Source organism: Meriones unguiculatus, chromosome 8 (assembly GCF_030254825.1).
Source record: "Meriones unguiculatus strain TT.TT164.6M chromosome 8, Bangor_MerUng_6.1, whole genome shotgun sequence".
Taxonomy (NCBI): Eukaryota; Metazoa; Chordata; class Mammalia; order Rodentia; family Muridae; genus Meriones; species Meriones unguiculatus.
In genome coordinates this window covers 94,736,913-94,748,985 of record NC_083356.1, presented here as the reverse complement: position 1 = coordinate 94,748,985, position 12,073 = coordinate 94,736,913, and the positions used below count along the sequence as shown (strand labels likewise).

The window sequence follows — 12,073 nt, the reverse complement described above, 5'->3', positions numbered from 1 at the left end:
ATCGTTCCCCAGGGTGTTCGCAGCTGGGAGAGAAAGTTGCTTAGGAAGGGACGCTCAGGCGCTGGATAGCGCCCCCAGGGCGTGGATGGGGACCAGCGCACCCCACCTCAGAGGGTAGCGGGAAAAGCCTAGAGGAGGCGGGCGACTGCAGAAAGTTCCGCGCCTCTCCATCCCCCTGCCGCACCTGCAGCCTCGGGCGAGTGTGCTCCGAGGTCCCGGGAGACAGACTCTCCAGGTCCACGCTCGCCCCCGTCCCTGCCCGGCTGGGGTTCTGCGCCCTGCCACTCACCGCGGGACTTTGCGGCGCCCAGCCGGACTCTCCCGCAGTCCGAGAGGGACCCGTCCCAAACCGCCACCAAGAAGAGGAGAACCGGAGAAAGATTAAGACCTGGTGTGGTGGCTGACGATCCCGCGGTGAGGGCTCGGCGGTCCGCGCACGGGATGCTGCCTGGATCCAGCTTCGACCGTGGACAGCTCCTCCGAGAGCCGCGCTCACCTGGAGCCCGCGCCGCGCGCAGCCCCGGCTCCCACCGGCGCCTCTCTTCACACTTCTCCGCGAGAGGAGAGAGGCGGCCCCGGCCTCGGGCAGCCCCGGAGAAGCTCCCTCATAGCGCGGCGGCCGGCGGCGAAGCTCCGAGAGAGCGGCCAGGAGGCGCCCAGGCCAAGGAGGCGCAGGAGACGGAGCGGGGCTCCTAGCACATTGTCACCTCGGCAGAGCCGCCGCCGCCGCTGCCGCCGCCGCCGCCTGGTCACTTGGCCCCCGCCCCCTCGGCCGGGCCCTCCCCCTCCCGCAGCCCCAGCCCGGAGGCCTGTCACTGGGCTAGGATCATTTACGTAACCAGCACCCCGGCCCTCCTCCCGCCCGGCTCCCGCTCCTCCCCGGGCTGGGGCGCTGCGCACCGAGCGCGCTCCAGCTGCTCCCGGAGCCGCGGCTCCTGCGAGGCGCACAAGTCCCGCGATACTTGGCAGGCACGGCCCCCAAGAGCAACTGTGGGGTCGCCTTCTAGTCCGGAGAGTGTGCGGACATCCTCGCCAGTCCTGACCCCCCACCCCCACCCCTACCCCCACACCACCCCGGGCACAATGCCCAGCTGCGGTGCTCGGTGCTCGCCCCTGCGCTGGGGAGCCTCGGAGAAGGGAGCCAAGGGGCAGGGGACTGTCCTCGGGGAAAGTTCCAGAAACCGCACCCTGCCGGTCAGCTCTCTGGTAGAGAGATGCTGGCAGTAACTTGGGGCTTCGGCTCTGAAGCAGAAGAGATGGACAGACTTTGGCCTCTTGTCCTTTAAGGTTTAGATTCCCTAATAGGATCCTAGGGTTCAACGGCCCCAGAGGGCTGTAAGAGAACCACATCACAGAGTGAGCGCTCGGGTGTAATCTTCGCGGCGGGGAGGGGAGGGAGGGCGGGGAAGGGGGTTCGGGGTTAAGGAAAAAGTGGGGCTTTTAATTTGTTTCTCCTTCAGGAAGGTGTTGGCGACCGCCCACGTGCGCGCGCACACATTCTCGTCCACACCTCTAAGTATCAGAAGGCTTGCCCTAGCTAAATTAATGTGTAGTATAATGTAACAGAAGAGCCGCCGTTCTAGACGGTGTTAAAATATATGAAACATTTTAGAACAGTGCCTGGCACAAGGCAGAGACCGAAGATTCAAGTATTAGAATCTGGAACATTCCCTGGGAACATTCCCTACCTTCCATGTGGGGGTAATTCAGGAAAATTGGGGTTGCTGGGTTCAAGGATCTGCTTAGTTAGTTATTCCCTGCTTTGGTCATTGATTTCGTTCAGTCTCTGGGTTGTTTTCTAAATCTTATTTATAAAAAGAGTTGACAAAGACAATTTCTTCTTACAGTATTCTTATGTGACATGACTTATTTGGCACATTAGGGAAGGATATGACAGCTACTTCAAATATTAAGAGCTATATTGCGCAAACATATGATACTATTAATTATAATGTAGTGTGTCAATGAGGTTCTTGATTATACTCAGGAGTAGCTGTTTCTAGAGATGTACTTTTGCATCTTTTCATGAATTAATTATCAATCTAAATTAGTATGATAACTACGTTAACTATTTCTTCCGCAGTGTCGTATTATGTCACTATAAATACAGAACATACCAGCTACCAGAGACGCTGAAGCAATGGGATGGCTGAAGCCCAGCTGCTCCAGACCAACCAAGACAACAGAGCCAAACCTATATCAAAATAAAATTTAGCAATAATTATGAAACATTTAACAAAGGCAATTTAGTATGTGTGATAGGACATGATAACACCAGGGAGTCTCAAGAGTTTGTCTTTATTATTCTCACTTGTGACTTCAAATGCTGACACCAGGCCGTTTACCTCCATGACTCATTGAGGAATGCCATGGACCAACAAATAAAAGATTACTGTTCAAATACTGGCACAATAACTTACCAGTTATGTGTGTCCTTGAGAGACGTATGGCCCCCACTCTTACATTTGTCATTGCTATAAAAAGAAGCAATACTATTTCACAATCTCCTGTAATAATACTTAACTTTGGCGAGATTCATAAATCTGGTTGGCAAAAGTTATATATGTAACTGGTATTTATGTAGTCCCAATGTGTCTTCTAGAAGTTATTAGTTTTTGCTGCATAACACATCATCTGAAGACTTAATGGCCTAAAACAATAAACATCTACAAGATCTCTGAGTTCCCCGGGTTTTCAAGGAGGGTTTCTTCCTGGGCTGCCTCAGTTTGAATTATCTATGTCTTGATGGGAGAAACTGCAAAGTAATATTGCAAAGGAGATTGAGGAATCTTTAAGGCTGTGCTTGTCACCTAATGAGGATACTTAATTACACGGGGATAAAAATTACTTGTGGTGGATAAATCTGGACATTATATTTCACCAAGTGACCGAAGTTAGAATCACCAACTTACACCCAAGCTTCAGGACATGATGCAGGGAACAGCATATTAGCATAACTTAGAGTTCCAGATATGAAAGGCTTAATTGAATGTAATCATGAGCAAACACAGACAAATCTGCCACTGTGAGGAAACCCACTAAAAAGTTAAAAAAAAAATTCCATACTAAAGAAGAATAAAATAGAAGATTTCTAAGCTCCTTGTACAAAACACATCTGAGTATCTATCTGGGACAAGTACCAAATTATGGACAAAATCTTTATCAGCCTATATCTAATTTTTTTAATTATTATAATTTATAATTAGTTTTATATCATTATTAAAATTTTTGATGTGAAGTAGTTTACTAGGTTATATTAGAGAAAGCTCTTGCTCTTAAGAAATGGGCTGGAGATGGCTTAGTGACTGAGAGAATGTATTTCTCTTGAGTACCCAAGTTCAGGTCTGAGCAGTCACAACAAACTATAACTGCAGATCCAGAGCATCTGAGGTTTCTGGCTTTCAAACCACCTGCACATATGCACAAACAGACAAACCTATACACATGATTATAAATAATTGTTGGAATAGATATATAATGAAATATTTAGAAGTAAAGAATTGCATACATTTTATAGTGCTTTTGCAAATGGTCCAAAAACATCTATGCAGTGAATGATAACACAAACTGAAAACAGTTTACTCTTGATAAATTTACATAAAGATTGCAAATGCTTTGTAGCAATTTGTAAAACTCCTTCAAGGTTACTTAAATAAAAATAGATGGCAAAACAGTTGCTTATCTCAGAAGCAGATTGAACATCAAAGTTTAAATAACGTTTGAAAGTAGTAAAAGACACATAGTGTGCTTTTAAAAATATAAACATAGAAATTTATCTGAAATGACAGAGGAGCTGTTGTAGAAATTTGCTTAAATAATAGGAATGTCCAATGTTTTCAAAGTAATTAGCTATAAGGCCTAGTGCCTGTGATGTTTGAACGCTTGGTCCATGGGGAGTCACATTAACAGCCTTGTTGGAGGAAGTGTATCACATTTTTAGCCTACTTGGCCTTACTGGAGGAAGTGTGCCACTGTGGGGGTGGGCTCTGAGGTCTCCTAGGCTCAAGCTCCACTCAGTGTGAGACACAGTCTCCTCTGCCGCCTTTGGATCAAGATGTAGAACTCTCAGCTCTTTCTCCAGCAACATGTCTGCCTGGATGTTGCCATGCCTCCAGCCATGATGTTAATGGACTGAACCTCTGAAACTGTAAGCCACCCCCAATGAAATGTTTTCCTTTATAAGAGCTGCCATGGTCATGATGTCTCTTCTCAAATAGAAACAGTGAAACCCTAATAAGACAGTGACTAAGTTGGGAAATTCACCAAAGCTAATGATGTGGGTTTGACATCTACAGTAACATAGTCTGAATATCCAAGCTTATTAAAATGGGAAGTAAAGGGTAACTTAAGTGTGTGGCTAAAGCTAAGTTGCCAAGTATTTGGAAGTAATTAGGAATAAAGGATATGGGGGCAGGAGGGAGGGGTATAACAGTTTAACAATGCATGATTATACGAGTATGAGACTAAAAATGGCACCATCAAAAGAATCATAACAAACTTTATATTATAAAGTGTAAATCTAATAATTTTTAATTATAAAATTGTTGTAATTTCTCAATACTTCCAAGGAATAATACAAAATGTCTAAAATGCTCCTGTATTAGTTATTTTATTTTTATTGTTGTGATGAAACACAATGTCTAGAGCAACTTACAGAAGGGTGTATTGAGAGCTTACTGTTCCAGAGTAGCTAATTTCCATCACCATCACAACGGAGAAATGTGGCAGTTTTTGGCAACTGGAGGTAGAAGCAGAGAGCTGAGAGCTTACATCTCCACGCAACAAACAGAAAGTAGAGGGAACACAGTGGAAATGGTGCATGGCTTTTGAAACCTCAAAGCCTGTTCCCAATGACATTTTTCTTTTAGTAAGGTCACACCTCCTAAAGCAGTCAAAAGAGTGTCATATTCAGATACTTGAGGATATAGGGAAATATCTCATTCAAACCATCACAGCTCTTTTATAGGCCTTTATAATCCAGGACCTCCTTATTACATGATACTTACTGTGGTGGTTTGAATAAAAGAGGTCCTCACCTACTCAAAGTTTTAACTATGTGGTTCTCAATTGATGGAACTGTTTGAGAAAGATTAGGAGGTGTGCATTGTTGGAAGAAGTATGTCATTGGAATGTAGGATTTGAGTTTTAAAATCCAATTCCTTTTTCAGTTAGTTTTCTCTAACATGTGTTGTAGATCAAGACAGATACTCTCAGCTACTGCTCCAGTGCCATGTCTGACTACCTGCTGCCATGTTCCCTGCCATGATGGTCCTGAACTCTAACCCTCTGAAACTGTAAATGCCAAATAAACACTTTCTTCTAAAGTTGCCTTAGTCATGGTGTCCTGTCACAACAACAGAAATTTAACTAAGACATCCACTGTAGACTAAACAATGGATTACTGTGGAAGATTAAAATGGAAATAGAAACAGCCTTGACTAGAGTTTAATGTAGCTATTTGCTCAGTGAATATACACAGATCCCTATAGCATGGAAACTACTTCTTAGACAATGGGAATATGAGAATCATAAAATAGATATTGTACATTCATGAAAGTTACAGAGTGGAAAAAATACCTTAAACAAATGAACAACTATGGTTTTACATAATTTTAAGCAGTAGATTCTTGAAGTATTGTGAAACAAGAGATGGACTTTCCAGCTAGTGTCCTATAAATAGGTTCTAGACACGCCATTAAATACTAACAATCGTCTGCATTAGAAGTGGCAATGTAGTTTGATCTCAAGTTTTCAAAGTTTCTTGACAAGTAACCTCTGGTTTTAAGTAACTTACCACAGGTTACAAAGATAGTTATTTGAGAAAATAAAAATGTGAGCCATTGTGGAGAGGGGTAAGGATAAGACATTGGTTGAAGACATTTAATATGTATACCTCCGGGTAACAATCCACGGCTCTTCCAACATAAACATTGAATAAGTCTACTCCATGTACCATTAGTTTGCTGTTGTATTTGTAGCCATATCAAAAGCGACTGGCTGCTCTAATGCGTATGCATCTTCAAATCAAGCCTTATTAATATCTGACAAAATTGGTATTTTTATAATTCAATAAATATTAACCGCTGTAATGGTACCCTAAATTTTATTTAATCTCATCTCATGTTCTGTAAAGCACTGTATCCCTTACATGGTGGCAAATTTATATTTCTTCATAATTTTGTGATATATATATATTATCTACTACATACTGTGATGCATAAAATCAAATGGAGTTGTTCATTTGAAAAGTTGGTTGCAGATTCACTCAATGCAGTTTCTTTGCACATTACATTTTTGTTGAATGAATACAACATAAGGTGTTCTTAACAGATAAGTCTTTTACATAAATTTTACTGCTTGTGACATTCACTGTGCTCAGTACACCTTCGCCCTTTGTTTTGAATTCTTGATTGGACGGTAACCACTTAGGTCAAAGAATTATGGGGAAAAAAAGAATTACCAGCATCCTGCGATTGTTAGTACCACGGAGAGCGACGTGTGCCTGCTGATCAAAGTAGTGGTTGCTACAACCTGTGCTGTTACTCAGCATACAGAATGTAGACTCAGAAAAGTAAGTACATGAACAAAAAGAGAGTAAGAAGGATAGACTATACAAGCATCCAGCATTCAAAGACTAAAGCCCATGGATAGAAAACACTCTGCTACAATTTCAACTTACTACATCTTCATTAGCCTCAAAGACAAATGAGAATAAAAATGTCAAGTGGCACTGATGTTCAAAGCAAGAAGCCCTTTTAGTTTGTTTGTTCTCTGTGTTTTGAGACAGGGTTCTCTGTAGGTAGTCCTAGTCGTGTTGGAAAAGACTATATAGACCAGGTTGACCTGGAACTCAGAGATAATGCTGCTTCACAAATGGTGGGATTAAGGGTATGTACCGGAGGGGCGGAGCCAAGATGGCGACTAGCACACACAGTTTCGGAGCAGTGGGATACCTGATCTTCTGAGTTGGAGAATGGAAGGACCCCCAACCCAGGAAAACCACAGCGAGGCTTTCTGAACACCAGAGAACATCGCAGGAGGTGAAAACTTTGGCCTCCAGTCACCCGGAGACTTGCTTGGGGAGGGAGAGAAAAGATACTTTGTTCTTGCTGCACTCCCTTCCCCCAGACCTCCTTCCTCCTCGGCACAGCGGCACAACGGACTCATCTTTCTCAGCGCAGACCTAACTGCCTGGGGTATACAACCGCTGAGACGGAGCCCCAACCACTTTAGCGGCAGACTAAAGCCAGCAGTACTTACCCCGGAGTCCCAGATTCGCGCAGCGGCTGCACCATCCTCCCAGGGCGCGAATCTGCTAGACACCATACTAGCTCCGCAGGATCGCCATCACTGAAGGTACGACCCGCCCAATCCCACAGTGACAGAGAATAAGCTATATACTCACCGAAACCAGGCAGAAACGTCATACAACCTGGACACACCAGGCACTGGGCCTCCCAAGCTTGGAGAGCACAACGAAGAGATCCCAGGACTTCCCAGAAAGCATTGGGACTAGCAAGCCAGTCTCCAGTTACAGCAGGACGTGGCAGCGGAGCAGTACTGAACTGGCGGGGCACCACAGCCCTCCAGTTTAAGACTAACCAGGGCCAAACCAGAGAACAGAGAGCCTGATTACCCCATCCCTGCTGAAGTGACCACCCTGAAATCTCCAGCTGCAGCAAGACCTCAGAACCTGGCAGTGACAGCAGCACAGAACTGGCGGAACACATCAAAGAAGCAGGGCCAAACCAGAGAGCAGAGAGCCCCGGATACCACGATCTCGGCCAAGAGACCTGCCTGTAAGTGAGTGCACCCTTGAGAATCTGCAGTTCCCCAGATCCTGGGTCCTTCTAAATCAGAAGCCAGGCATCGAACCCCCCTCCCACCCACATACTCACTTTGGGAAACAGAGGGGCACTAGGGACATTGAAGTTCCTGCCCTGTGGGCCTGATTGAGGAGCTAAGACAGTTAATACCAGAAATTGCGCTGCGATCATCATTAGCGCCTGCGACATATACAGTACAGAGCCCCTCCCACACACTCAAGGGTTCAACATTAGCCATCACTCTGTCCCTCGAGAAACTCATCCACGCACACTTACACACACAGACACACGCGCGCGCGCGCACACACACGCTTGCATTTGCCCCGTTTGCGCCTGCGTACTTTCCTCCCACAGGTACAGCTAGTCCTCAGCACACGCTGAGAGTGCTCAGCTTCCTGAAGAACTCTCCAGACACCAGAGAGAGACAGCACCAGTCTGATCTGCAGAATCCAAAAACAAACAGGGAAGGTTTCAGATAAGCCAATGGCCAGAGGTAGGCGAAAGAACACTTCCAACATAAATCAGGACATCATGACTTCACCAGCAAACCCCAAAATCGGTGGATACACCAATTCAGCAGAAGCACAGGAAAATGATTTTAAAGCCATGCTTGCCCAATTATTTGAGGCTCATAAGGAGGAAATGAACAAGTCTTTCAAAGAGATGGCCAGTCAATTGGAGGCAAAGAAAGAAGAAATAGACAATATTCTTAAAGAAACACAGGCAAGCATAGTCAAACAAATAGATACACAAGTAGAGGAAAAATTAGTGGCATATAAGAAGGAAATGAAAAAAGAAATAGAGGCCATCGTAGAGAGACAGGAATCCAAATTCAAACACATGAAAGAAATGGTGCAAGGCATGAAAACAGAATTAGAATCAATAAAGAAAACACAAAATGAGAAAACCCTTGAGCTGGAGAACTTGGAGAAAAGATCAGGAACCACAAAAGTAAGCATCACCAACAGAATACAAGAGATGGAAGAGAGAATCTCTGGAGCTGAAGACACACTTGCAGAAATGGATACTTCTCTCAAAGAAAAAGTAAAATCAGAAAAGTTCCAATCACAAAATATCCAAGAAATCAAGGATGCTATGAAAAGACAAAATCTAAGAATAATAGGAATTCACGAAAAAGAAGACTCCAGACTCCAAGGTCCAGAAAATATTTTCAAGAAAATCATAGAAGAAAATTTTCCCAACTTAAAGAAAGAGATGTCCATAAATATACAAGAGGCCTACAGAACTCCAAATAGACTAGACCAGAAAAGAAACACATCACGTCACATCATAGTCAAAACACTAAATCTACAGAACAAAGAAAAGATTTTAAAAGCAGCAAGGGAAAAAGGCCAAGTAACATATGAAGGTAGACCTATCAGAATCACGCCGGACTTCTCATCAGAAACTATGAAAGCCAGAAGGGCCTGGGCAAGTATCATGGAGACTCTAAGAGACCACAAATGTCAACCCAGACTACTATACCCTGCAAAGCTTTCAATCAACATAGATGGAGAAAACAAAATATTCCATGACAAAACTAAATTTATACAATATCTACACAGCAAACCATCCCTACAGAAAATACTAGAAGGAAAATTCCAAGCCAATGAAAACAAATTCACCCAAGAAAACAGGGCATACAGATAATGTCCCAACAAAAATGAAAAGAAAACAAGCAATGAATCAGGGTTAGATCATCGACTCCATTACAAAAGGAACTAACATGCATTGGTCACTATTATCAATCAATATCAATGGACTCAACTCACCAATAAAAAGACACAGGCTAACAGAATGGTTAAGGAAACAGGATCCAACATTCTGTTGCATCCAAGAAACACACCTATGCAACAAAGACAAACACTACCTCAGAGTAAAGGGCTGGAAAACTGTTTTTCAAGCAAATGGTTCCAGAAAACAAGCTGGAGTAGCCATCCTAATATCTAATAAAATAGACTTTCAACCCAAGTTAATCAAAAAAGATAAGGAGGGCCACTATATTCTCATCAAAGGAAAAATCCACCAAGAGGACATCACAATCTTGAATATCTATGCCCCAAATACAAGAGCACCGACATTCGTAAAGGAAACATTATTAAAGCTTAAATCATACACTGATCCTAATATCTTAATAGTGGGAGACTTCAACACTCCACTCTCACCAAGGGACAGATCAACTAGACAGACACCAAATAGGGAAATAAAAGCACTCACAGAATCCCTAAATCAAATGGACCTAATAGACGTCTACAGATCATTTCACCCAAACTCAAAAGAGTACACCTTCTTTTCAGCACCCCATGGAACCTTTTCCAAAATAGACCATATAGTGGGCCACAAAGCAAGCCTCAACAGATACAAAAGGATTGAAATAATCCCTTGTATACTATCTGACCACCATGGACTAAAGCTCGACCTCAACAACAACAGAAACAACAAAAAGCCGACACGCACATGGAAACTAAACAACTTACTACTCAATGACAGCTGGGTTAAGGAAGAAATAAAGAAAGAAATTAAAGACTTCCTAGAATTCAATGAAAAGGAAGGCACAACATACCCAAATTTATGGGACACACTGAAAGCAGTGCTCAGAGGAAAATTTATAGCACTAAGTGCCTGCAAGAAGAAATTCGTAACATCACATACAAACAACTTAATGGCCCAACTGAAAACCCTAGAACAAAAAGAAGCAGATACACCCAAAAGGAGCAGACGGCTGGAAATAATCAAACTAAGGGCTGAAATCAATCAACTAGAAACAAATAAAACTATCCAAAGAATCAATGAAACAAAAAGCTGGTTCTTTGAGAAAATCAACAAGATAGACAAACCCTTAGCCAAACTAACTAAAAAGCAGAGAGAAACTATCCAGATCAGCAAAATCAGAAATGAAAATGGGGACATAACCACAGACATTGAGGAAATCCAAACAATTATTAGGTCATACTACAAAAGCCTATATGCCACAAAATTTGAGAATCTAAATGAAATGGATAATTTTCTTGAAAGATTCCATCTACCAAAACTAAGTCAAGATCAGGTAGAAAGACTGAATAGCCCTATATCTCCCAAGGAAATCGAAGCAGTCATTAACAGTCTCCCCTCCAAAAAAAGCCCTGGACCAGATGGCTTCAGCGCAGAATTCTACAAGACCTTCAAAGAAGTGCTAACTCCAATTCTCCTCAAGCTATTCCGCAAAATAGAAACAGAAGGAACACTACCAAACTCATTCTATGAAGCCACAGTCACCTTAATACCTAAACCACACAAAGACCCAACAAAAAAAGAGAACTTTAGGCCTATCTCTCTTATGAACATTGACGCAAAAATACTCAATAAAATACTTGCAAACCGAATCCAAGAACACATCAAAGATATCATCCACCATGACCAAGTAGGCTTCATCCCAGGCATGCAAGGGTGGTTCAACATACGGAAATCCATCAATGTAATCCACTACATAAACAAACTGAAGGAGAAAAACCACATGATCATCTCCTTAGATGCCGAAAAAGCATTTGACAAAGTCCAACACCCATTCATGTTTAAAGTCTTGGAGAGATCAGGGATACAAGGCACATACCTAAACATAGTAAAGGCAATATATAGCAAGCCTATAGCTAACATCAAACTCAATGGAGAGAAACTTAAATCAATCCCACTGAAATCAGGGACAAGACAAGGCTGTCCATTGTCCCCATATCTCTTCAACATAGTACTTGAAGTCCTAGCCAGAGCAATAAGACAACTAAAGGAGATCAAGGGGATACAAATCGGAAAGGAAGAGGTCAAAGTGTCACTATTTGCAGATGATATGATAGTATACATGAGCGACCCCAAAAATTCAAGCAGAGAACTCCTTCAGCTGATAAACACCTTCAGCAAAGTGGCAGGATACAAAATCAACTCAAAAAAATCAGAAGCCCTCCTATATACCAAAGACAAAAAGGCTGAGAAAGAAATTAGGGAAACAACACCCTTCACAATAGCCACTAATAACATAAAGTACCTTGGTGTGACCCTAACCAAGCAAGTGAAAGACCTGTTTGAGAAAAACTTCAAGTCTCTGAAGAAAGAAATTGAAGAAGATATCAGAAGATGGAAAGATCTCCCGTGCTCATGGATTGGTAGGATTAACATTGTGAAAATGGCCATACTGCCAAAAACAATCTACAGATTCAATGCAATTCCCATCAAAATACCATCTCAATTCTTTACAGACCTTGAAAAAAAGATTCTCA

At 42.9% G+C, this 12,073-nt stretch overlaps 1 protein-coding gene across 3 annotated transcripts in view; it reads right to left on the bottom strand.

The window, feature by feature from the left end:
• Galnt13 (polypeptide N-acetylgalactosaminyltransferase 13) overlaps positions 1 to 528 on the bottom strand; it is a 590,130-nt gene extending 589,602 nt beyond the window's left edge. For 2 of the 3 annotated variants that reach the window (XM_060390179.1, XM_060390181.1), the window contains exon 1: positions 389 to 528. The gene's annotated coding sequence lies outside the window, so the exon portion shown is untranslated. Of the gene's footprint in view, positions 1 to 289 lie in introns of all 3 variants that reach the window. The other variant, XM_060390180.1, reaches the window with a different exon arrangement.
• Positions 529 to 12,073: the final 11,545 nt, after the last annotated feature.